The sequence below is a fragment of the Eleutherodactylus coqui genome, chromosome 7 (assembly GCF_035609145.1).
Source record: "Eleutherodactylus coqui strain aEleCoq1 chromosome 7, aEleCoq1.hap1, whole genome shotgun sequence".
Classification (NCBI taxonomy): domain Eukaryota; kingdom Metazoa; phylum Chordata; class Amphibia; order Anura; family Eleutherodactylidae; genus Eleutherodactylus; species Eleutherodactylus coqui.
The window spans coordinates 199,995,043-200,019,976 of record NC_089843.1 but is presented as its reverse complement, the minus strand read 5'-3'; the positions used below and the strand labels follow the sequence as shown (position 1 = coordinate 200,019,976).

Below are 24,934 nucleotides of genomic sequence, written 5' to 3'. Positions count from 1 at the left end.
AAATTCATACCGTAAATCCACTATTCTCAACAGCTTGTAAGCCTGGACAAGACACAACTCAAAAATTAGTTGGCCTGCCTTGGAAAAGGACTTTAATAACCAAAAACCTCTGAAACGTCTTCTAGTCGCATCTATTATAGATAACCTACACCCTACTACGTCGAAACCTTCAATAGGATCCCACCTTTCGCCACCAATGAGGGCATCGTTAGAGGCCTGGACAGACTTAGTACGTACCTCCAACATCTCCACTCCCTCTACTCCCCTGAAAATTCCGATAGGAACCTTAGAGCTTCTAATCCCTAACTTAAACATAGGATCTTGGCCCAGGCAGGAACTCAAATTAATATCCGACCTCTTCTCATCTAATAAACTCCTCCCCTTTCAGGATCTAACCAACAAATACCACCTCCCAAGCTCAGATATCTATAAACATAATCAAATTTCCTCATACCTTCATAACCACCAACTAGATAACCTTAAAATCCCCAAACTAATTGATTCATATCTAGAGGAACCACAAATAAAAATGAACACTCAAACTTTCTATGACATCCTCTCAGGTAACCTGAAACCGCCAGGTAAATGTCATCTCATTAACTGGAACAGAGACTTTGGGAAATAATTTCCCTTAGACAATTGGCTCAGAGCCTTTGAATGGGCCAGGCGATCATCACAGAGCGCGAACTTAATTGAGACACACCTGAAATTACTTACACGCTGGTACTTCACCCCTCTGGTTTTATCCAGAAGGGGATTATCTGATAACGACAGGTGCTGGAGGAAATGAAACAATAAAGGCTCGCTCATTCATATTTTCTGGTCCTGCCCTCTTCTAATCCCTTTATGGAAGGAAGTCTACAATCTAATATATAGACTCACAGCTTTCCGCCTTCCTTTTGTACCAGAACTCGCTCTGATACTACTAAGCACAAACAAAAATGCCTATACACCTCAAAAAGTTAGCGGGTCACATACTATTAGCAACAAAATCTATTATAGCAAGACGTTGGAAATCTGAGATTATTCCAACGCTGTCCGATCTCATCAACCTAGTCTCGGAACACTGCCTTTTTGAAAAAATTTTGGCCCTCAGAAACAATGATTTCAACAGATTTGAAATAATGTGGAAACCCTGGATCAACACATTCCTCCTTCAAACAAAATCTTCTCGGTGAATCTGCACATATCATCACTTAACTAACAAGCATTATACTCTACACTTCCCTCATAAATCCCCAACATACCCCAACCTTCTCCCCCCCTCCCCCCTCTTTCCCACTTACACACTAACATTATATTTCAAACCAGTTATACAATGTTTATACTCTGTTTTAACCAAAATTTGTTGGACCTTTCGTGAATACGAATACAGTTAATAATCTGATTTACATAAATGATTGCTACATATATAAGAACTTTGTAAACTGCTAATACCCAAATCGTGAATCCCTCTTCTATTTCTGTAACCCTTCTTAGAAAATAATAAAAATCTATTGTTTAAAAAAAAAAAAAAGACTGCAGGCGAGTAAAAGATCCCAACACTCCCACCAGCGTGTGGTGGGAGAAAATGAAACAAAAAAGTAAAAACTTTTTTATCAAGGTTGGGATCAATAAAGCCAAAGAAAAACGCACATTTTATTCTAACCTGAACACTCGCCTGCAGACCCTGTATAAGTTCAGAGAACATGACATAGAGGTGGACCACGAGATCATCGAGGTGAAGAAAGAGATCGCCCGGTGCCTGGAGCAGAGGGGAAAAGAAATCATATTCCGTTCCAAAGTTCAACATCTAGAGGAGAACGAGACCTGCTCCAGGTACTTCTTCAAGAAAATCCATGACAAGCAGAAAGTCCTCGATGATCTCGGTGGCACCAAGGACGTACAGGGTATTTTAAAGCAAGTGTATGAGTTTTATGCGGATCTTTTTAATACTAAGTCTGTTGACATTGATTTTATGAACGACTCGTTGAAGGAGATCACTGACGTTTTAGATCCTGGCTCTCGTGAGATTTTATTACGGGACATCACAGAACAGGAGATTTTAGAGACTATTAAGAGTTTTAAACCAGGTAAGGTGCCTGGGCCTGATGGTATACCCATAGAGTTTTATGTCACCTTTTTGGTATTTTTAAGGATGACCTTTTCTCCCTTTTTACTGAGGTTTTTATGTCGAAAGCCCTCCCGGGGTCCTGGAAGAAGGGTGACGTGTCTCTCCTATACAAGAAGGGAGACAAAACTGACATAAAAAACTGGAGACCGATGACCCTTCTGAACAGCAACTACAAGATAATGGCAAAAATATGTGCGAACAGACTAAAGACCATAGCAAGTAAAATTGTACACCCCAACCAGGTCTGTGGGGTGCCCGGGAGGGCCATATGGGAGAATCTTAACCTTTTAAAAACGGGAAAATGGCCATTTTAACAATAGATTTCGAGAAAGCCTTTGACCGTGTGTCCCACTTTTATCTTTTTAAGGTTTTAGAGAGAATGGGTATCCCGGAAGGTTTTTTATTGTCTTTAAAAGCGTTTTATGAGAATTGCATGAGCAAAATTTTAGTCAATGGTTTTAGGACACAGAAAGTACTTTTAAACTCCGGGGTGAAGCAGGGGTGTCCCTTGTCCCCACTACTTTTTATTTGCGCACTGGAGCCTCTTTTATGTACAATCAGACGGGACAAGCAGATCCGTGGGATCCCCCTGCCCGGCGGGGGGGGGGGGGGGGTGGGGGTGGGGAGGGGGCGGGGGGTAATCGAGGCCAAAGTGGTGGGATACACGGACGATGTGGCAATTCTCGGAAGGGACACCCTGTCGATCCAGAAGGCTGTAAGACAGATTGAGTTTTATTGCTGCGCTTCGGGTTTTAAGGTAAATTTTAACAAAAGCAGTATTTTAAATATCGGGGAAATGCCCCTGCCAGATGTCCCCATTCCTGTGTCCGACTCAGTGCAAGTTTTAGGGCTCAGTCAGACGGGCGTTTTTTCGCGCGATTTGCGCATGCGAATGCGTCCGGCGATTTTTTAAAACCATTGCTTTGCAATGGTATCGGACACATGAGCGCTTTTTATGCGCTCGTCCGATAAATTATAGAACAAAAAATCGCAGATCGCACCTATCTGCGATCTGCGATTCCTGTTCTCTTCTGTATATGCGCTCAATGGGGCCGGCGGCAGCAGCGCCGACCCCATTGAGAACATATAGAAGACAAATCATTCTTCTCTGCCACAGCTGTAACAGCTGTGGCAGAGAAGAACGATGTTTGCCCATTGAATTCAATGGAGCAGCAATATAGCAGCTCCATTGAAAGCAATGGGCTGCCGGCGTGCGCGGGGTGAATTGTCGGGAAGGGGTTAAATATATAAACCCTTCCCTGCAATTCATCCTAAAATGTGTTAAAATAAAAAAAAATTGTATACTCACCTTTCCGCTGCAGCCGGAGTCCAGCCGCGGCCGCTGTCAGTTCTCCTGAACTGCTTCTCGGTACTATTCAGCCGGCGGGGCTTTAAAATCCCCGCCTGCTGAATGATCTGCCTCTGATTGGTCACAGCCTGACCAATCAGAGGCCAGTTTCACTCACACACCCATTCATGAATTCATGAATGGGTGAGTGACTGCTGCCTCTCAGCGCTGAGCCAATCAGGGGCAGGTCTGACTCACATCCATTCATGAATTCATGAATGGGTGTGAGTGAGGCATGCCTCTGATTGGCTCAGCGCTGAGCCAATCAGGGGGCAGGTCTGACTCACACTCCCTTCACACCCACTGCAGGACGGCCGCTCGGAGCTCCAGCTGCCGGGAGAAGGTAAGTACATATATATTTTTTATTTTTACACATTTTAGGATGCATTGCAGGTAAGGGCTTATATATTTAAGCCCTTACCGACAATTCATCCCGGGCTCGCCCGCAGCGCATTGCTTTCAATGGAGACGGCTGTATTGCCGTCTCCATTGAATGCAATGCGCTGGACAGCTCCGGCCCGTTTCTAATGAAACGCGGCTAGGAGCAGATTTTCGGGCGATTTGCGGGCGACTTGCGCGCACCGGTCACGCGATTTGCGGATGCGCATCCGTCATGCGATCCGCAAATCGCGCAAAAAAACGCCCGTCTGACTAAGGCCTTAGGTGTCTCCTTCAACGAGGATAACAGAGGTCTTAACAGCTGGGTCTTGGTGGCACAAAAAATTAACAAGAAAATATGTATGTGGAGCATGCGGCAGCTGACCATGGAGGGGAATGTTTTAATCACCAAATCCGTGATTTTACCTATTTTATTGTACCTGAGCCTAGTGTTTCCCCCTCCTGGCAGAGTTTTTAACAAAATTGTAAAAGCATGCTTCACATTTTTATGGAACTCCAAAATGGAAAAATTAAGCAGGGAAATAGTGATGAAGCCAAAGATAATGGGCGGAAAAGATTTCCCTGATTTTAAAGCCTTTTTATACACGAAGTATTTTAGTTTGTGTATTGGTGCTCTTTTTAAAAACCACTACTGGTCTTATTTTATACGATACAATACTGGCTATTTTATGAGGAGGAATGGATGGTTTAAAACAGTTTTAAATTCCCCTTATTCTTTTAATCTGTCCCATGAATATAAGATTTTAGAAAAAATAGCCATTTCATATGATTTTACTGGGAAAACCCCACAAGTTTTAATGAACAGTAAAATTATTTTAAAGAATATTAAAGAAAGTGGTTTTTATGTGCAAGTAAGCAATTTTAACGAAAAGAAAGGCAAAGAGACCTGGACAATGGTTAACCATTATATTTTTAATTCACAGAAAGATCTGGCCTGGAGCTGCGTCCATGACTGTCTTCTATGCCGGGCATTCCAACATCGTAGAGGTTTGACCAACACTGCCGCATGCCCAAGACCCAGATGTGGAGAAGACGAGACGACGACCCATCTGTTATGGACTTGTTTTATCGCTAAGAGAGTTTAGACAAAGATTCTGCCGCTAATGATAAAAATAACTGGAATAAAGAGACTTACATTGGATGCCGTTTTATATGGATGCCTGGAATGCCCCACACAGACGCAGAGAATTATGGCATGGAAGATGGTCAACTCGGTCAAAGCAGCTCTGTGGAAGGCCAGGAACATTTTAGTTTTTAAACACGAGATTTTATCTGTGAAGGACATTTTATCCATCAGTCTTAACGAGATGCACCAATACTACATAGTGGATAGGAAAAATGTTACAATTTTAGCAAGGAAATGGCTTTTATCAGAGTGGAGTTCCATAATATGATGTCACCAAGCGCCCTTTTATGTGAATTTTAAGCTGTTTTGGTATGGTTTTTACAACATGTATTGTATGTAGACAAATGTTTTAAGTGGTATGTTTTAAATATGTTATTTAATGTGTTTTTAATGTACTATGGACAAACATTTTAAAAAATGTCTATGTATATATATGTTATGTAAATAAAAACACCCCCCATTTGGAGGGTTTGTCAGCTTAAAAAAAATCTATTCTTATCAGTTTAATATCTGATACGTCCCCTATCTGGGGACCATATATTAAATGGATTTTTAGAACAGGGAGCTGGAAAAAGAGCTTGCTCTGTCCACTCCGCGCATTGACCTGGTATTGCAGTACCTCCAGGAACGGTGCACCCCCTTTCTTATTTCAGTATTCAAAAACAGAAACGACGAGCAAGAGGTGCAGCGCAGCTGTGGCGGCTGCTGCTGCTACCACCCAAGCACTTTGATTGACGCTCAGCCCGTCTGCTGCCGTGGAGCTCGCAACATTGTATCCACTGAGCAGCTGCGTCTGCCAGAGTGTGCACAGCACAGATACAACTGGAAGCAAAACAACACACACACACACACCAGTTCATATGGCAGCCGCACTCTATAGTTCGTACCTACCGCTACGCTAATAGCCAAGTTGGAAACATCGGGCAGGCACAGCGTATCCTGGCAGCCTGCGTCTGTATGCTCCACGTATTTGGGTCATGGGTGTATGTGCAGGGGGCCCGGAGCCCTAGGGGGCCCATAAAGTCTCTCTTCCCCACATTGTAAACCAATGCTATCAATGAAGCTTTATAGTTTGGGGGCCCAGTTCCAGACTTTGTACTGGGGCCCCGCAGCTTCAAGTTACACCTCCGGATCAGGATAATGCTAGGCCATTCCAACCAGCCTGTGTGAGTGACCTGCAGTTGCTGGTAGTTGAAAAGCGGCCGGCCCCGGATGCGTGCTTCAGAGTGGACAGACAGCAGCGGACCCCCAATCACACAGGCCCGAGGCTTGCTATGTAGCACGGAATACCTCATTGGACTGCAGCACTCCACGCAGGCTGAGATACACGCTCCACGTGGGATGGGCAGTATTCGTCCATGAAGATCCAGGCCAACGTTTAGAGATGGAGCAACACTCGGGGAGCAAAGAACTCCAACGAACGGACGTCTACTTTACAAGGATGTATTGCTTTATTCAATGCATGGACACAGAAACAGTTCAACCGCTCGATTACAGACCGCAGTCAATACAGTAAAGAAAGAAATGTGTCTGTTTAATGTAAACTTGCATGGAGCTCGTTTGTCAGCCACTGACTGAATGCTGCTGCTGCATGTCTAAAACGTGGTCTGACGTTACATGCACCACCAGGGATAAGGCCTTGCCTATAAGCATTCCCCAGCTGGCAAAAACGGAACCTCCCTGCCTATTCCTCACCATGGAAGAACCTACCTTTTTTTAAAAAAAAGAAAGCCACAGCAGCAGCCAACTAGATTTTGGTAGGCCGCTGTCTCCCCCTTGTGTGCTGCATAAAAAATGCACTCCGCTAAAAATAACAATGATCCACGAAATAGAGCGTATGGAGAGAATGAGGCTTCGAGATGAGCCGTCAGGCTATGATAAATTGTATCACACCTGGGCGATATGGATAGATGCCCGGAGCTCACCCCTATTTACTAGGTGGTTACAGACAGGGACATGTGAGTAACACGTTTAAACCACAATCGTAAAGAGAAACAACAATCCCGGAGCCCACCCCCCCCCTTTTGTTTTATTTTCTCTTTCTCCCGTGTCATAGATACCTACCCTCCCTTACCATTCCCCCCCCTTACCCTCCCCTCATTCCCCTGTTTGTGGACCTTATAAAATATCACAGACAAACATGATATAGTTCAACTCGAAATTGATTTATTAAGTTTCATTGTCAAAGTTATTTTTACATTGCTTTGAGATAAGGCAAAAGTTTCCCCCCCTCCATGAAACCAATAAAACCTATATTGAATAAAATAAAAATGATGCAGTTACCGGTAGTTCTGCAGCTTCTTGGTGGAAATAAAGACCATCTCCCGTCTCCCAGCTGCAGCAGAGACTGACTAAAATGGCTGCCAAGCCCGGTATTAATGCTTCTAAATTGATGACATCACAATGGAGTGACATCAGCCTGCCATACACCTGGCTCATGACATCACAATGGAGTGACATCGTCAGCCTTCCAAACACCTGGCTCATTTGCATACAGTATGTATGTATGTATGTATGTGAGTCTATCTATCTTTATTAATTATGTAGAATATAGATATGGATTATTTCTGAATTACAGATTTTGTAGATATAGATTAAAGATAGATTTAAGATTGTGTGTGTGTGTGTATGTATACATATATATATGTGTATATATAATGTATATATGTAAAAAAAATATAAAATCTGTAGTTATGTATGTATGGCGGGCAAAAAAGGCCTGCTGTATGTTTTTAAGTTCTTCGGATGACCATGCCGCTCTAATATTCTCCTTACTAGGGTCTACTAATGCTGGCCCAGGGGAAGGCAATACAGCCCTATGGGGCCGAAGCCAATTTCCCTTATTTTAGGTAAAAAGTTTCCATCTGTCTCCACTCGAAATGCGGCCGGCCGAAGAGATCCCTCCAACCGACCGGCCAACGCACCTTCAGAGACAAACTAGTGCTTGCTTCTAGTGTCATCGCCGGCTTAACCATCCTTTGTAGGGAGCTGACGAGTCCTGCAGCAGCAACAGGCTCTGCAAGCCTAGGATGCGTGAGCACGGTGCAAGAGGAAGGACTGAGGAGGGGGAGGGGGGAGCGCGGTTGAGAAGGCGTGGGGCGGGGCTATGCAAAGTTTTCCAATTCTCCCGGCTGCCTGGGTGCATTGTGGGTGCGCCCAGAGTGGCGGCTGAGTGTGTTGCCTCAAGCCTTGGAAGTGGAGTTGGGCGGGCCGGGCTACAGGTGAAACCCATTTCGGGTTATCGCTTCTCGGCCTTTTGGCTAGATCAAGTGTACTTTGTACAGGAGATTTAGTTGGAAGGTACTCAGGCACCCCTCTCCTCGGCCTTGCGGGATCGCCCACCTCGGTGGGCTTAACCCGCATGCTGCTATAGGGGAGAGGGACTAGTCCTAGGGTAACGAGCAGCGATCCCCCTAGCCTCTTTTGGTTCGCAGACCAAGAGAGGGCAATTGCAACACACTGGTGGAGCAAATTGCGCTAAAAACATGGGTGAAAACCCAGAATTCATACCGGCTTATGCCCGGAATTTAAACTCTGTTCGTGTCATCCTAGCAGAGAATACGGCGGAAGCACGTGGCCTGACGTACGTCGTTAAGGACGTGCTCATGTGCGTTTTCAACGTCCAACTACACGAAATTCTAGCGATTCAGGACTACCCTAAGAGAAGGACTTATGATGTGACATTTACGCAGAAAGGTATCTTCCGTGACCTAATTTCTGCTTTACCAACCAAGAAGGATCCCAGGTTGGAGGGAGTCCAGATAATCGAGCACGTCCTTGATGTCACCAAACTCGTAGTGATTAAAATGTATTCCCCTTACACGAACGTTGAAGAGGTGCAGTCCTTCCTACAAGAGTACTTCAAATCAGTTTGTTGTGTTGGGAAGATTATGAACGAGTTGGGAATATGGACATCAAAATGGCGTTTCCAGGTCACGTGCATAAGAGATCCCAGCTACCCAGGGGACATAAGACTTCCGCCGGCACGTTTTAAATTGGGTAATATGAGTGGCGACCTCTACTTTGCGGGGATGCCTGACTTCTGCAGGGTTTGTCAAAAATACGGCCATCACAAAGAGCAATGTGGTAGCACCTGTAAGAAGTGTGGGGGTGCAGACCACGAGACAAACCAGTGCCAAATGGGGAAGAAATGTCATTTTTGCGGCAGAGTTGGTCATCTTTATAATTCTTGTCCCCATAGAGCACAGAACCAGGAGCAGCAGGGGCAGCCCAGACGCAGCCAGAGCCAGCCCAGGCGGCCAGCAGACCCAAGTGTACCCCCCCAAGGAGAGGAACCCGAGGAGATGGACACCACGACCAGACCCCCCGAAACGGAAGAGAGCGCGCCAAAAGAGCAAAAGCGCCACAAAAGAAGGGCGAGTGATCGGCAGACGGGTAAACCTTCCCAGGAATCTGGGAAACCGGATGAAGCTGGTCCAAGCCCTCAGGTGGCGCCTGCTCAAAAGGTGCCTGAGGCAGAGGACCCTGGGGGAGCGACAGCCGCCATGAAAAGGAGGAAAGGGTCAGTACAGAAGCTATATTCGGAGGTAGTGCAGGGGGAGCAGCAGGGAGTATCTGCTCATGCAGAGAAACCTAGCATTCCCCCGGAGAGGCCACCGCACAATGCCCCTCCCCCACCCTTCCTGGTGGGGGACTCGGGGGGTTACGTCCGATAAACAAGCTGAAGACCAAGTACTCGCCCCTATGGAGGGGAATCAAGCGGAAGAGAAGGCTGACTCGCTGGCCCCCGGGGAGGGCGTAATCCCAATGGAGTCTGTGTGGGACATCTAACAGATTCCAGCCTCAGGTACCGTGGGGGGTCAATTAAGTGAAGGGAGCACCTCTCCATTGTCCTCATTATACACCGTGGACTCGGACGCGGGGGGGTATGACGGTTCCAGCGATGTCTCTGGCTTAGCCGGAGAGTTATAGGATGGCAGGGGTCCTGAGTTACGCAACCAGGACTAGGATAACATCTCCCTATACTCTCAAACATCCATGGCTGAGCTATCTGGCATTACACTAAATGTACGGAGTCTGGAAACGCAAGTGCGAAGGGCTGCCCTCTTTAACTACCTGACGATTTTCGCTGCTTCTGTGTTCTTTTTGCAGGAGTGTGGCATCCCGCATCGAGCACAATATAAAAAGTATGAAGCTGATTGGGTACACGGCCCATCAGTGTGGTCTGGATCAAACGAGTCCAGATCAGCAGAGGTCGCCATTCTTTTTAAAGGGACCGTTTTTATTGATTTTATCACGAAATTTTACCAGGCAGAATTTTATTGGTTAAAGCTTTTATTAACGGTGTGAAATGGCAGTTTTTAAACTTTTATGGTTCTCCAGATAAAAACGAAAGAGCAAGAATGTTAGAGATTTTACCCTTATTCATTAGTGATGCTGAGCCTTTGGTTTTAGCAGGAGATTTTAACTGTATTTTAAGAGGGGAACGCCGGTTCTCGAACGCAGTAAGTCGCAACTATGATAAAACCTCGAATATGTTAAAAAATTTACTGTTGGATTTTAGACTCACTGATGTTTTTAAAAAATGCAACCTCCACCTTCCAGAAGAGGCCGGCGTTACCTGGAGCAATGTGAATTGTAGCTCCAGGATAGATTTTATTCTTTGCTCTTATCAAGTACTGCCTTTTAAATGTGACCTTTTTACTAATGTGTTTTCAGACCATAAGTTATTGTTTTTTTAAAGTAAAAAGTGAAACAAAAAGAAGCACCGGTAGAAACGCCTGGAAATTAAACGTGTCCCTGTTACAAGATCCGCGTGTTTTATCAGATTTTATTGCCTTTTATAGAGATTGCAGACAGATGAGAGATCCCAGCATTCCCATCAGCGTTTGGTGGGAAAAAATGAAATTTAAGATAAAGCAATTCTTCATAAATGTTGGGATCTCCAAGGCCAAAGCGAAGCGCGCCTTTTATACTAATCTGAACATCCGTCTGCAAACCCTGTACAAATTCCGAGACCATGGTATTAATGTGGAGAAGGAGCTCATAGACATAAAGAAAGAGATTGCCAAATGCCTGGAGCAGAAGGGAAAGGAGATCATCTTCCGCTCAAGAGTCCAGCACCTGGAAGAAAACGAGACCTGCTCCAGGTATTTCTTCAAGAAGACCAGAGGAAGGCAATCTCTTAACGAGCTACATGGTATTCGGGATGTGCAGGGGATTTTAAAAAAGGTTTATGAGTTTTATGCGGATCTTTTTAATACAAAGAATGTTGATAACAGTTTTATGGAAGACTAATTGAAGGAGATTACCGATATTTTAGATCCTGCCTCCCAAAAGCTTTTATTAAGAAAAATCACGGAGCAGGAAGTTTTAGAGACGATCAAGAGTTTTAAACCAGGTAAGGTGCCTGGCCCGGATGGTATACCCATCGAGTTTTATGTCACCTTTTATGGGCTTTTAAAAGATGATTTGTTCTCCCTTTTTACCGAGGTTTTTAATTCTAAAGCCCTCCCAGGGTCATGGAAGAAGGGTGACGTCTCCTTGCTGTACAAGAAAGGAGACAAAGCTGACCTAAAGAACTGGAGACCGATCACCCTTCTAAACTGTGATTATAAGATTATGGCCAAGATATGTGCGAGCAGACTTAAAACCGTCATACAGAAAATCATCCACTCCAACCAAGTCTGCGGAGTCCATGGGAGGAGCATATGGGAGAACCTAAACCTTATTAAAGACGTGATCAGCGACACAAAGTCTAGAAAAGGAAAGATGGCCGTTTTATCGATAGATTTTGAAAAAGCTTTTGACCGCTTGTCCCACTTTTATCTTTTTAAGGTTTTAGAGAAGATGGGTATACCGGAGGGTTTTTTATTGTCTCTTAACCCCTTGAGTGGCAGGTTTCCTACCACCCTGTCGTGCCCACCAGGGCAGGTTTTTTAAAATGGTCTAATCATTGAATTTCAACTAGTTTTGCAGTTGCGTCTCAAGAGCCATAACTTTTTCATTTTTCCATTGACATGGCCATATAAGGGCTTGTTTTTTGCGGGACAAGTTGTGATTTTTTAAACAGGGGGGAGGAAAAAAAGAAATGGGGAAAAAAGAAAAAAGGGGCCATGTCATTAAGGGGTTAAATAATGTATTAACTTCCTTCTCTGGGTCATTACGACGCACATGGATACCACATGTGTGATTGTATTTTTGATTTTTTTACAAACTAAAGGGAGACAAGTGTTTTTTTTATTTTTTTAATAATTTTTTAACTTTTTTTTTTTAAATTTTTTAAAAATTTTTTATTTTTTTTTGTCCCTTTAGGGGACTTCCACAGGGACCCATCAGGACCCCTGATCACATTCCAGGGGTCCGATGGTGACAGCCCTTTACATGCTGCAGTGACAGCCCTTTACATGCTGCAGTCACATAGACTGCAGCATGTAAAGGGTTAACACAGCAGAGATCGGAGGTTTTCTCTGATCTCTGCTGTAAGAGCTAGTACCTAGCTGTCCTCTGACAGCTAACAACCAGCTCTCCCTGCCACAGAGACCATCGGCTTGCTTCTGACAAGCCGATGGTCTCTATGGCAACCTGTAAACAAAGCAGGACATTGCCGACATGTCGGCAATATCTTCTGCTGGTTTTTCAAAGCCCTTGCACTGCTCTGTGTGGGTCTGTGCAGGCAGAGCACACTGTCACAGCTTGTGGCATTGTGCTCTGCAGCTCCCATAGTGATACATAGCCCGGAAATCTTCCGGGGTATATCACTATGGGCAGTGGAGCTCGTCACGGAACTTTTCCGGGCGTGCCACTCAAGGGGTTAAAGCATTTTATGATAATTGTACAAGTAAAGTTTTAGTGAATGGTTTTAAGACACAGGACGTGCTTTTAAACTCCGGGGTAAAGCAGGGGTGTCCCTTGTCCCCACTACTCTTCATATGTGCATTGGAGCCTCTGATGTGTGCGCTACGGCGTGACACACAAATCCGTGGAATCCCCCTGCCAGGAGGAGGGGGGATAGAGGCGAAGGTAGTGGGGTACATGGATGATGTAGCAGTATTGTGCAGGGACACCCTATCCATACAAAAGACCCTTAGACAGATAGAATATTTTAGCTGCGCCTCGGGTTTTAAAGTAAATTTTAGTAAAAGCAATATTTTAAACATCGGTGAAATGCTTTTAACGGATATTCCGGTTCCTGTGTCTCCATCTGTACAAATTTTAGGTATCTCCTTTGATGAGTCCAATAATGGTTTTAACAGTTGGGACTTGGTGGCACCGAAAATAAATCAGAAACTTTGCATGTGGAAGCTGAGAGAGCTGACGATGGAGGGGAAGATTTTAGTTACTAAAATGGTTATTCTACCTATCCTGTTGTTTTTAAGCATGGTGTTCCCCCCTCCAGAGCAGCTCCTCAAAAAGATTACTAAAGCTTGTTTTACCATGGAACTCCAGGATGGAAAAGCTCAGGCGAGAGATTGTTTTAAAACCCAAAGCGATGGGCGGGAAGGATTTCCCAGATTTTAAAGCATTCCTCTTAATTAAGTTTTTTAGACTGTGTATTTCTGCGCTTTTTAAAGATAATTACTGGTCCTATTTTTTGCGTTTTAACACCGGATATTTTATGAGGCGTAATGGCTGGTTTACCACAGTTTTAAATTCACCTTATGCTTTTAATATGCCGGATGAGTATAAGATTTTAGAGTCTATTATAGTTTTATATAATTTTAATGGGAAAAACGTACAAGTTTTAAAAGATAGTAAAAAATTGCTCAAAAATATTAAAGAAAATTCCCTAACAGAGACGGTGAGCAATTTTAACGAGCAGCAAAGTAAGAAGATTTGGCAAATTATTAACAGCAACTATCTTTTTAATTCACAGAAAGACCTGGCCTGGAGCTGCGTACATCAGTGTCTTCCATGCCGGGCATTCCAGCACCGGAGAGGCTTGACCAACTCTGCCGCCTGCCCAAGACAAAGATGTGGAGATGACGAAACGACGACCCATCTGATGTGGACCTGTAACTTCGCTAAAGAAATATGGAAGAAGATAACACCCCTGATGACAAGGATAACTGGAGTAAAGCAACTAAGCCTCAATATAGTGATGTACGGTGGTCTGGAATGCCCAACACGGACTCAAAACATCATGGCATGGAAGATGATAAACTGTACTAAAGCAGCTCTGTGGAAGGCCAGGAATATTTTATTATTCAAACACGAGTTTTTATCTGTGAATGAGGTTTTATCCATTTTTCTTAATGAGTTATACCAGTATTACCTAATAGACCAGAAAAATTTTCCCATTTTATCCAGAAAGTGGTTTTTAAGCGAATGGAGTTCCATAATTTGATGCCACCAAGCGCCCATTTTATGTGAATGTAATTATTTTATATTTTAAAACAGTGTTGAAATATTGTTTTTGTATTTATAATGTTCTTCAGAATATTTCTTGTAAATCTGTTTTGATATAAATAAAAAGTCACCCCTTTGTAAGGGGTAGTCAATTTAAAAAAAAAAAAATCTGTTCTTATCAGTTTAATATCTGATACGTCCCCTATCTGGGGACCATATATTAAATGGATTTTTAGAACAGGGAGCTGGAAAAAGAGCTTGCTCTGTCCACTCCACGCATTGACCTGGTATTGCAGTACCTCCAGGACCGGTGCACCCCCTTTCCTACAACAGTTTCCAAAAGCAGAAAAACAAAACCGACGAGCAAGAGGTGCAGCGCAGCTGTGGCGGCTGCTGCTACCACCACCCAAGCACTTTGATTGACACTCAGCCCGTCTGCTCGCAACATTGTATCCACTGAGCAGCTGCGTCTGCCAGAGTGTGCACAGCACAGGTACAACTGGAAGCAAAACAACACACACACCAGTTCATATGGCAGCCGCACTCTATAGTTCGTACCTACCGCTGCGCTAATAGTCAAGTTGGAAACATCGGGCAGGCACAGCGTATCCTGGCAGCCTGCGTCTGTATGCTCCACGTATTCGGGTCATGGGTGTATGTGCAGGGGGCCCGGAGCCCCAGGGGGCCCATAAAGTCTCTCTTCCCCACATTGTAAACCAATGCTATCAATGAAGCTTTATAGTTTGGGGGCCCAGTTCCAGACTTTGTACTGGGGCCCCGCAGCTTCAAGTTACACCTCCGGATCAGGATAATGCTAGGCCATTCCAACCAGCCTGTGTGTGTGACCTGCAGTCGCTGGTAGTCGAAAAGCGGCCGGCCCCGGGTGCGCGCTTCAGAGTGGACAGACAGCAGCGGACCCCCAATCACACAGGCCCAAGGCTTGCTATGTAGCACGGAATACCTCATTGGACTGCAGCACTCCACGCGGGCTGAGATACACGCTCCACGTGGGATGGGCAGTATTCGTCCATGAAGATCCAGGCCAACGTTTAGAGATGGAGCAACACTCGGGGAGCAAAGAACTCCAACGAACGGACGTCTACTTTACAAGGATGTATTGCTTTATTCAATGCATGGACACAGAAACAGTTCAACCACTCGATTACAGACCGCAGTCAATACAGTAAAGAAAGAAATGTGTCTGTTTAATGTAAACTTGCATGGAGCTCGTTTGTCAGCCACTGACTGAATGCTGCTGCTGCATGTCTAAAACGTGGTCTGACGTTACACGCACCACCAGGGATAAGGCCTTGCCTATAAGCATTCCCCAGCTGGCAAAAACGGAACCTCCCTGCCTATTCCTCACCATGGAAGAACGGAACCTACCTTTTTTTTAAAAAAAGAAAGCCACAGCAGCAGCCAACTAGATTTTGGTAGGCCGCTGTCTCCCCCTTGTGTGCTGCATAAAAAATGCACTCCACTAAAAATAACAATGATCCACGAAATAGAGCGTATGGAGAGAATGAGGCCTCTAGATGAGCCGTCAGGCTATGATAAATTGTATCACACCTGGGCGATATGGATAGATGCCCGGAGCTCACCCCTATTTACCAAGTGGTTACAGACAGGGACATGTGAGTAACACGTTTAAACCACAATCGTAAAGAGAAACAACAATTCCGGAGCCCGCCACCCCCCCCCTTTTTGTTTTATTTTCTCTTTCTCCCGTGTCATAGATACCTACCCTCCCTTACCACTCCCCCCCCTTACCCTCCCCTCATTCCCCTGTTTGTAGACCTTATAAAATATCACAGACAAACATGATATAGTTCAACTCGAAATTGATTTATTAAGTTTCATTGTCAAAGTTATTTTTACATTGCTTTGAGATAAGGCAAAAGTTTCCCCCCCCCCCCCTCCATGAAACCAATAAAACCTATATTGAATAAAATAAAAATGATGCAGTTACCGGTAGTTCCGCAGCTTCTTGGTGGAAATAAAGACCATCTCCCGTCTCCCAGCTGCAGCAGAGACTGACTAAAATGGCTGCCAAGCCCGGTATTAATGCTTCTAAATTGATGACATCACAATGGAGTGACATCAGCCTGCCATACACCTGGCTCAATTGCATACAGTATGTATGTATGTATGTATGTATGTGAGTCTATCTATCTATCTATCTTTATTAATTATGTAGAATATAGATATGGATTATTTCTAAATTACAGATTTTGCAGATATAGATTAAAGATAGATTTAAGATTGTGTGTGTGTGTGTGTATGTGTGTATGTGTGTATGTATATATATATATGTGTATATATATATAATGTGTATATATATAATGTATATATGTAAAAAAAATATAAAATCTGTAGTTATGTATGTATGGCGGGCAAAAAAGGCCTGCTGTATGTTTTTAAGTTCTTCGGATGACCATGCCGCTCTAATATTCTCCTTACTAGGGTCTACTAATGCTGGCCCAGGGGAAGGCAATAAAGCCCTATGGGGCCGAAGCCAATTTCCCTTATTTTAGGTAAAAAGTTTCCATCCGTCCCCACTCGAAATGCGGCCGGCCGAAGAGATCCCTCCAACCGACCGACCGACGCACCTTCAGAGACAAACTAGTGCTTGCTTCTAGTGTCATCGCCGGCTTAACCATCCTTTGTAGGGAGCTGACGAGTCCTGCAGCAGCAGCAGCAGGCTCTGCAAGCCTAGGATGCGTGAGCACGGTGCAAGAGGAAGGACTGAGGGTGTGAGGCTGGGCGCGGTTGAGAAGGCGTGGGGCGGGGCTATGGAAAGTTTTACAAACTCTCCCAGCTGCCTGGGTGCATTGTGGGTGCGCCCAGAGTGCTGGCTGAGCGTGTTGCCTCAAGCCTTGGAAGTGGAGTTGGGCGGACCGGGCTACAGGTGAAACCCGTTACGGGTTATCGCTTCTCGGCCTTTTGGCTAAGATCAAGTGTACCTGGTACAGGCGGTCTTAGTCAGGAGGTAACTCGGGTACCCCTCTCCTCTGCCTGGCGGGATCGCCCACTCCGGTGGGCTTTACCCGCCTGCTGCGTTCGGGGAGAGGGATTAGTCCCAGGGTAAATGAGTCGCGATCCCCCGGCCTCTTCTGGTCTCTGGGCCAGAGGAGGGCACCCACCTAGTTGGACATCACAAGAGCGGTCTTGTGATCACGACGATTTCTAAAATGGCTACCGGCTTATGCGCGGATTAAGAACACGATACGTGTCTCTTTTTTGGACAGTGCGGACACACGTGGCTTGAAGTATGTGGTCGAGGACGTGCTTAAAGGAGCTTTTAACGTGCAGAAACGCGAAATACTAGCGATACAAGATTACCCCAAGCGTCGGATCTATGACGTAACTTTTACCGAAAATGGCATCTTCCGTGACGTAGTGGCAGCGATTCCCGAGAAAAAAGATCCGAGGCTTGAGGGTGTCTTGCTAGTCGAGCACGTCCTTGACATCACTAAACTCGTAGTGATTAAGATGTATTCTCCCTACATTGACGTGAAAGAGGTCGAGGACTTCCTACTACGTTATTTCAAATCTGTCAGATGTATGGGAAAGATTATGAACGAGTTTGGTATTTGGACCTCAAAATGGCGATTCCAGGCCACGTGTGTAAGTGACCCCAGTCGGCCCGGGGGAGTGATCTTACCGCCTGCGCGTTTTAAATTGGGGAAAGTGAATGGCGACCTGTACTTTGCGGGAATGCCTGACTTCTGCAGGATTTGCTCACAATACGGTCACGAAAAAGAAAATTGCGCAAGTACATGCAAGAAATGTGGGGGCACAGACCATGAAACGAGTCAATGTAAGAAAGGAAAAGGGTGCTTTTTTTGCGGCGGTGTTGGTCACCTCTACACGTCTTGTCCCCACAGAGCACAGAAAGCGGAGCAGCAAGGGCGGCCCGGACCCGAGGAGCGGCCAGGGCAGCCAGAGAACCGAACAACACCCCCCCAGGGAGAGGAACCTGAGGAGATGGAGGTCTCCAGTGGACCCCCCAAGAAGGACGGTTTGGAGCAGCGGAGCATCAAGCGGAGGGTGAGTGACCGGCGGACAGGCTCTCCCTCCCGGGAAACCGGTGGAGGCAGTAGGGCCAAGGAAGCCGGTCCAGACCCTCCCAAGATGCCCGCTCAAGCGGTGCCTGAGGCGGAGGACCCGGGGGGCACGGCGGCAGCAGCAGCAAACAAAAGGAGGAAAGGCTCGGGCGGAAGGTTATACTCGGAGGTGGTGCAGGGGGGAACTCCGGAGATCCCGGCGGAGCCGGAGGACCCGGAGAAAGTACCCCCTGCGGTGTCATCGCAGCAGGCCCCTCCCCCTCCCCGGCAGGAGGGGGCGGGGGGAGCCACCTCCGAGAGCGGTGGATCAGGAACGAGCCGAGTACCCACCCCGACAGAAGGGGAAGAGATGGAGACGGGAGCTGGCCTGCTAGCCCCCTTGGAGATTCCGGAGGGAATACAGGCGATATGGGATCTCACGCAGATCCCTCTCTCGGGCACCGTAGGGGGTCCACTTAGTGAGGTAGTTTCCTCTCCAGCATCCCCGCTTACGATGGATTCGGATGCGGGGGGGTGCGAGAGTGCCAGCGAGGTCTTTGGCTTGCCCGGAGACTTCTAAGAGAAGACCCTCGTTATCACCTAGTCTCCAATGGCTGCTCTATCGGGACTCACTTTTAATGTCAGAAGCATCGAGAGCCACGTGAGGAGGGTCGCCCTCTTCAGCTATCTGACAATTTTTGCTGCCTCCGTTTTCTTCCTGCAGGAGTGCGGGATCCCGCATAGGGCCCAGTATAAAAAATACCAAGAGGACTGGGTACATGGACCGTCGGTCTGGTCCGGCTCTAACGAGACCAGATCGGCGGGGGTCGCCATTCTTTTTAAAGGGAACGTTTTAATTGATACTATTAACGAAATTTTACCAGGCAGAATTTTATTGGTCAAAGCTTTTATTAATGGTATAAAATGGCAGTTTTTAAACTTTTACGGATCAGCAGATAAGAACGAACGTGCAGAAATGCTAGAGATTTTACCCCTTTTTATTAGCGATTCTGATCCTCCTATTTTAGCGGAGGATTTTAATTGCATTTTAAAGGGGGAACGCCGGCTTTCCAGCTCAGTAAGTAGAAATTATGACAAGACCTCTGCTATACTAAACAACGTGATTTTAGACGCCAAACTTACTGATGCTTTTAAAACATGCAACCCCAATGCATCAGAGGAAGCCGGCGTCACCTGGAGCAACAAGATCTGCAGCTCCAGGATAGATTTTATGTTCTGTTCTTATCAAGTACTGCCTTTTAGATGTGATTCTTTTACTAACGTGTTTTCTGATCACAAGCTTTTATATTTTAAAGTTGAAACCGTTTTTAAGAGAAAAGCCGGTAAGAATGCCTGGAAATTTAACGTGTCCCTTTTAGAAGATCTGCAGATTTTATCTGATTTTATCACTTTTCATAGAAACTGCAGGCGAGTGAAAGATCCCAACACTCCCACCAGCCAGTGGTGGGAGAAGATGAAACAAAAATTCAAATCATTTTTTATCAAGGTTGGGATCGCCAAGGCTAAAGCAAAACGCACATTTTATTCTAATCTGAATACTCGCCTGCAGACCCTGTATAAGTTCCGTGAACATGATATAGAGGTGGACCACGAGATCATCGAGGTGAAGAAAGAGATCGCCCGATGCCTGGAGCAGAGAGGAAAAGAGATCATATTCCGTTCGAAAGTGAAACATCTGGAGGAAAATGAAACCTGCTCCAGGTACTTCTTTAAGAAAATACGAGACAAGCGCACAGTCCTCGATGATCTCGGTGGCACCAAGGACATACAGGGTATTTTAAAGAAAGTGTATGAGTTTTATGCGGATCTTTTTAATACAAAAACTGTTGACAGTGATTTTATGAACGACTCGTTGAAGGAGATCACTGACGTTTTAGATCCTGGTTCTCGTGAGATTTTATCACGGGACATCACAGAACAGGAGATTTTAGACAACATTAAAAGTTTTAAACCAGGTAAGGTGCCTGGGCCCGATGGTATACCCATAGAGTTTTATGTCACCTTTTTTGGTATTTTTAAGGATGACCTTTTCTCCCTTTTTACTGAGGTTTTTATGTCGAAAGCCCTCCCGGGGTCCTGGAAGAAGGGTGACGTGTCTCTTTTATACAAGAAAGGAGACAAAACTGATATCAAAAACTGGAGACCGATCACCCTTCTCAACAGTGACTACAAGATAATGGCCAAAATATGCGCAAATAGACTCAAGACCGTAATAAGCAAAGTTGTACACCCCAACCAGGTCTGTGGGGTGCCCGGGAGGAGCATATGGGAGAATCTTAACCTCTTAAAAGATTGTATTAGTGACACAAAGTCCAGGAACGGGAAAATGGCGGTTTTAACTATAGACTTTGAAAAAGCCTTTGACCGTGTGTCACATTTTTATCTTTTTAAGGTTTTAGAGAGAATGGGTATACCGGAAGGTTTTTTATTGTCTTTAAAAGCGTTTTACAACAACTGCACGAGTAGAATTTTAGTCAATGGTTTTAGGACACAGGAAGTACTTTTAAAGTCCGGGGTAAAGCAGGGGTGTCCCTTGTCCCCACTACTTTTTATCTGCACACTAGAGCCTCTTCTATGCACCATAAGACGGGACAAGCTGATCCGTGGGATCCCCCTGCCCGGTGGGGGGGGGGGGATCGAGGCCAAAGTAGTGGGGTACATGGACGATGTGACAATTCTTGGAAGGGACACCCTGTCGATCCAGAGAGCAACCAGACAAATAGAGTTTTATTGCTGCGCCTCGGGTTTTAAGGTAAATTTTAACAAAAGTAGTATTTTAAACATCGGGGACCTGCCATTGTCAGATGTCCCCATTCCTGTGTCCGACTCGGTGCAGATTTTAGGTGTCTCCTTCAACGAGGACAACAGAGGTCTTAACAGCTGGGACTTGGTGGCACAAAAGATAAACAAGAAAATATGTATGTGGAATATGAGAAGGTTGACCATGGAGGGGAGGGTTTTAATCATAAAAATGGTGATTTTACCAATTTTATTGTATTTAAGCCTAGTGTTCCCCCCTCCTGGTAGAGTTTTTAACAAAATCGTAAAAGCTGTTTTTACCTTCTTCTGGAGCTCCAAAATGGAAAAACTAAAAAGAGAAATAGTAATGAAGCCAAAAATAATGGGTGGTAAAGACTTCCCCGATATAAAAGCCTTTTTATATATAAAGTATTTTAGTATGTGCCTGGGCGCACTTTTTAAAAACCACGCATGGTCTTACTTTTTACGCTACAACACAGGTTATTTTATGAGGCGGAACGGATGGTTCAAAACGGTTTTAAACTCCCCTTATTCTTTTAATCTGTCCAAAGACTATGCGATTTTAGAGAAAATTGTGGTTTTATACGATTTTACTGGAAAAAGTGCACAGGTTTTAATGAATTCTAAATTAATGATAAAGAGTTTTAAGGAAAATGGTTTTTATGTTCAAGTCAGCAATTTTAATGAGCGCAAAACAAAAGAAACATGGAGATTGGTTAATAATCATATTTTTAACCCACAGAAGGATCTGGCCTGGAGCTGAATACACGACTGTCTTCCATGCCGGGCATTCCAGCATCGTAGAGGACTGACCAACACCGCCGCATGCCCAAGACCCGGATGTACAGAGGAAGAGTCAACACAGCATTTGATATGGACTTGCTTTTTAATAAAGAGGATATGGACTCAGTTTTTACCGTTGCTTAAGAAAATAACAAGACTAAAAAAACTAACACTGGAAGGAGTATTATACGGATGTCTGGAATGCCCCACACGGACTGAGAGAATTATCGCATGGAAGATGGTCAACTCAGTGAAGGCAGCTCTGTGGAAATCCAGAAATATTTTAGTTTTTAAGCATGAGGTTTTATCGGTTAAAGATATTTTATCCATTGCTCTTAACAAATTATATGAATATTATATTGTAGACAGGAAAAACTTTCCTATTTTATCGAGAAAATGGCTTATCGGGGAATGGAGCTCCATCATATAGTGCCACCAAGTGCCCTTTTATGTGATTTTAATGTGGATTTTTAACAACATGTAAATATATGTAGACAAGTTTTAAAATGTTTTATATGGTATGTTTTAATATGTTGTACAATGTGTTTTAATGTACTATATGAGCATTTTTACTATGTCTGGAAATTTGTTGTTAAAATAAAAATACCCTTCGGGGTTTGTCAACTTAAAAAAAAAATCTGTTCTTATCAGTTTAATATCTGATATGTCCCCTATCTGGGGACCATATATTAAATGGATTTTTAGAACAGGGAGCTGGAAAAAGAGCTTGCTCTGTCCACTCCACGCATTGACCTGGTATTGCAGTACCTCCAGGACCGGTGCACCCCCTTTCCTACAACAGTTTCCAAAAGCAGAAAAACAAAACCGACGAGCAAGAGGTGCAGCGCAGCTGTGGCGGCTGCTGCTACCACCACCCAAGCACTTTGATTGACACTCAGCCCGTCTGCTCGCAACATTGTATCCACTGAGCAGCTGCGTCTGCCAGAGTGTGCACAGCACAGGTACAACTGGAAGCAAAACAACACACACACACACACCAGTTCATATGGCAGCCGCACTCTATAGTTCGTACCTACCGCTGCGCTAATAGCCAAGTTGGAAACATCGGGCAGGCACAGCGTATCCTGGCAGCCTGCGTCTGTATGCTCCACGTATTCGGGTCATGGGTGTATGTGCAGGGGGCCCGGAGCCCCAGGGGGCCCATAAAGTCTCTCTTCCCCACATTGTAAACCAATGCTATCAATGAAGCTTTATAGTTTGGGGGCCCAGTTCCAGACTTTGTACTGGGGCCCCGCAGCTTCAAGTTACACCTCCGGATCAGGATAATGCTAGGCCATTCCAACCAGCCTGTGTGTGTGACCTGCAGTCGCTGGTAGTCGAAAAGCGGCCGGCCCCGGATGCGCGCTTCAGAGTGGACAGACAGCAGCGGACCCCCAATCACACAGGCCCAAGGCTTGCTATGTAGCACGGAATACCTCAATGGACTGCAGCACTCCACGCGGGCTGAGATACACGCTCCACGTGGGATGGGCAGTATTCGTCCATGAAGATCCAGGCCAACGTTTAGAGATGGAGCAACACTCGGGGAGCAAAGAACTCCAACGAACGGACGTCTACTTTACAAGGATGTATTGCTTTATTCAATGCATGGACACAGAAACAGTTCAACCACTCGATTACAGACCGCAGTCAATACAGTAAAGAAAGAAATGTGTCTGTTTAATGTAAACTTGCATAGAGCTCGTTTGTCAGCCACTGACTGAATGCTGCTGCTGCATGTCTAAAACGTGGTCTGACGTTACATGCACCACCAGGGATAAGGCCTTGCCTATAAGCATTCCCCAGCTGGCAAAAACGGAACCTCCCTGCCTATTCCTCACCATGGAAGAACGGAACCTACCTTTTTTTTAAAAAAAGAAAGCCACAGCAGCAGCCAACTAGATTTTGGTAGGCCGCTGTCTCCCCCTTGTGTGCTGCATAAAAAATGCACTCCACTAAAAATAACAATGATCCACGAAATAGAGCGTATGGAGAGAATGAGGCTTCTAGATGAGCCGTCAGGCTATGATAAATTGTATCACACCTGGGCGATATGGATGGATGCCCGGAGCTCACCCCTATTTACCAAGTGGTTACAGACAGGGACATGTGAGTAACACGTTTAAACCACAATCGTAAAGAGAAACAACAATTCCGGAGCCCGCCCCCCCCCCCCCTTTTTGTTTTATTTTCTCTTTCTCCCGTGTCATAGATACCTACCCTCCCTTACCACTCCCGCCCCCCCCCCTTACCCTCCCCTCATTCCCCTGTTTGTAGACCTTATAAAATATCACAGACAAACATGATATAGTTCAACTCGAAATTGATTTATTAAGTTTCATTGTCAAAGTTATTTTTACATTGCTTTGAGATAAGGCAAAAGTTTCCCCCCCTCCATGAAACCAATAAAACCTATATTGAATAAAATTAAAATGATGCAGTTACCGGTAGTTCTGCAGCTTCTTGGTGGAAATAAAGACCATCTCCCGTCTCCCAGCTGCAGCAGAGACTGACTAAAATGGCTGCCAAGCCCGGTATTAATGCTTCTAAATTGATGACATCACAATGGAGTGACATCAGCCTGCCATACACCTGGCTCATGACATCACAAAGGAGTGACATTGTCAGCCTTCCAAACACCTGGCTCAATTGCATACAGTATGTATGTATGTATGTATGTGAGTCTATCTATCTATCTATCTATCTTTATTAATTATGTAGAATATAGATATGGATTATTTCTAAATTACAGATTTTGTAGATATAGATTAAAGATAGATTTAAGATTGTGTGTGTGTGTGTGTGTGTGTATGTGTGTATGTATATATATATATATATATATATATATATGTGTGTATATATATATATAATGTGTATATATATATATATATAATGTGTATATATATAATGTATATATGTAAAAAAAAATATAAAATCTGTAGTTATGTATGTATGGCGGGCAAAAAAGGCCTGCTGTATGTTTTTAAGTTCTTCGGATGACCATGCCGCTCTAATATTCTCCTTACTAG

The 24,934-nt window shown here is 44.8% G+C and overlaps 3 non-coding genes across 3 annotated transcripts; all 3 read left to right on the top strand.

Annotated features, from left to right (window-relative positions):
• Positions 1-5,440: 5,440 nt before the first annotated feature.
• LOC136574099 (U2 spliceosomal RNA) lies at positions 5,441-5,627 on the top strand. Its single transcript, XR_010786228.1, has one exon. It is a non-coding gene; the product is annotated as a U2 spliceosomal RNA (small nuclear RNA).
• Positions 5,628-14,424: 8,797 nt separating this feature from the next.
• On the top strand, positions 14,425-14,616 carry LOC136573995 (U2 spliceosomal RNA). Its single transcript, XR_010786181.1, has one exon. It is a non-coding gene; the product is annotated as a U2 spliceosomal RNA (small nuclear RNA).
• A 7,892-nt stretch (positions 14,617-22,508) lies between these two features.
• LOC136573838 (U2 spliceosomal RNA) lies at positions 22,509-22,695 on the top strand. The gene has a single exon (XR_010786056.1). It is a non-coding gene; the product is annotated as a U2 spliceosomal RNA (small nuclear RNA).
• The last annotated feature ends 2,239 nt before the right edge of the window (positions 22,696-24,934 follow it).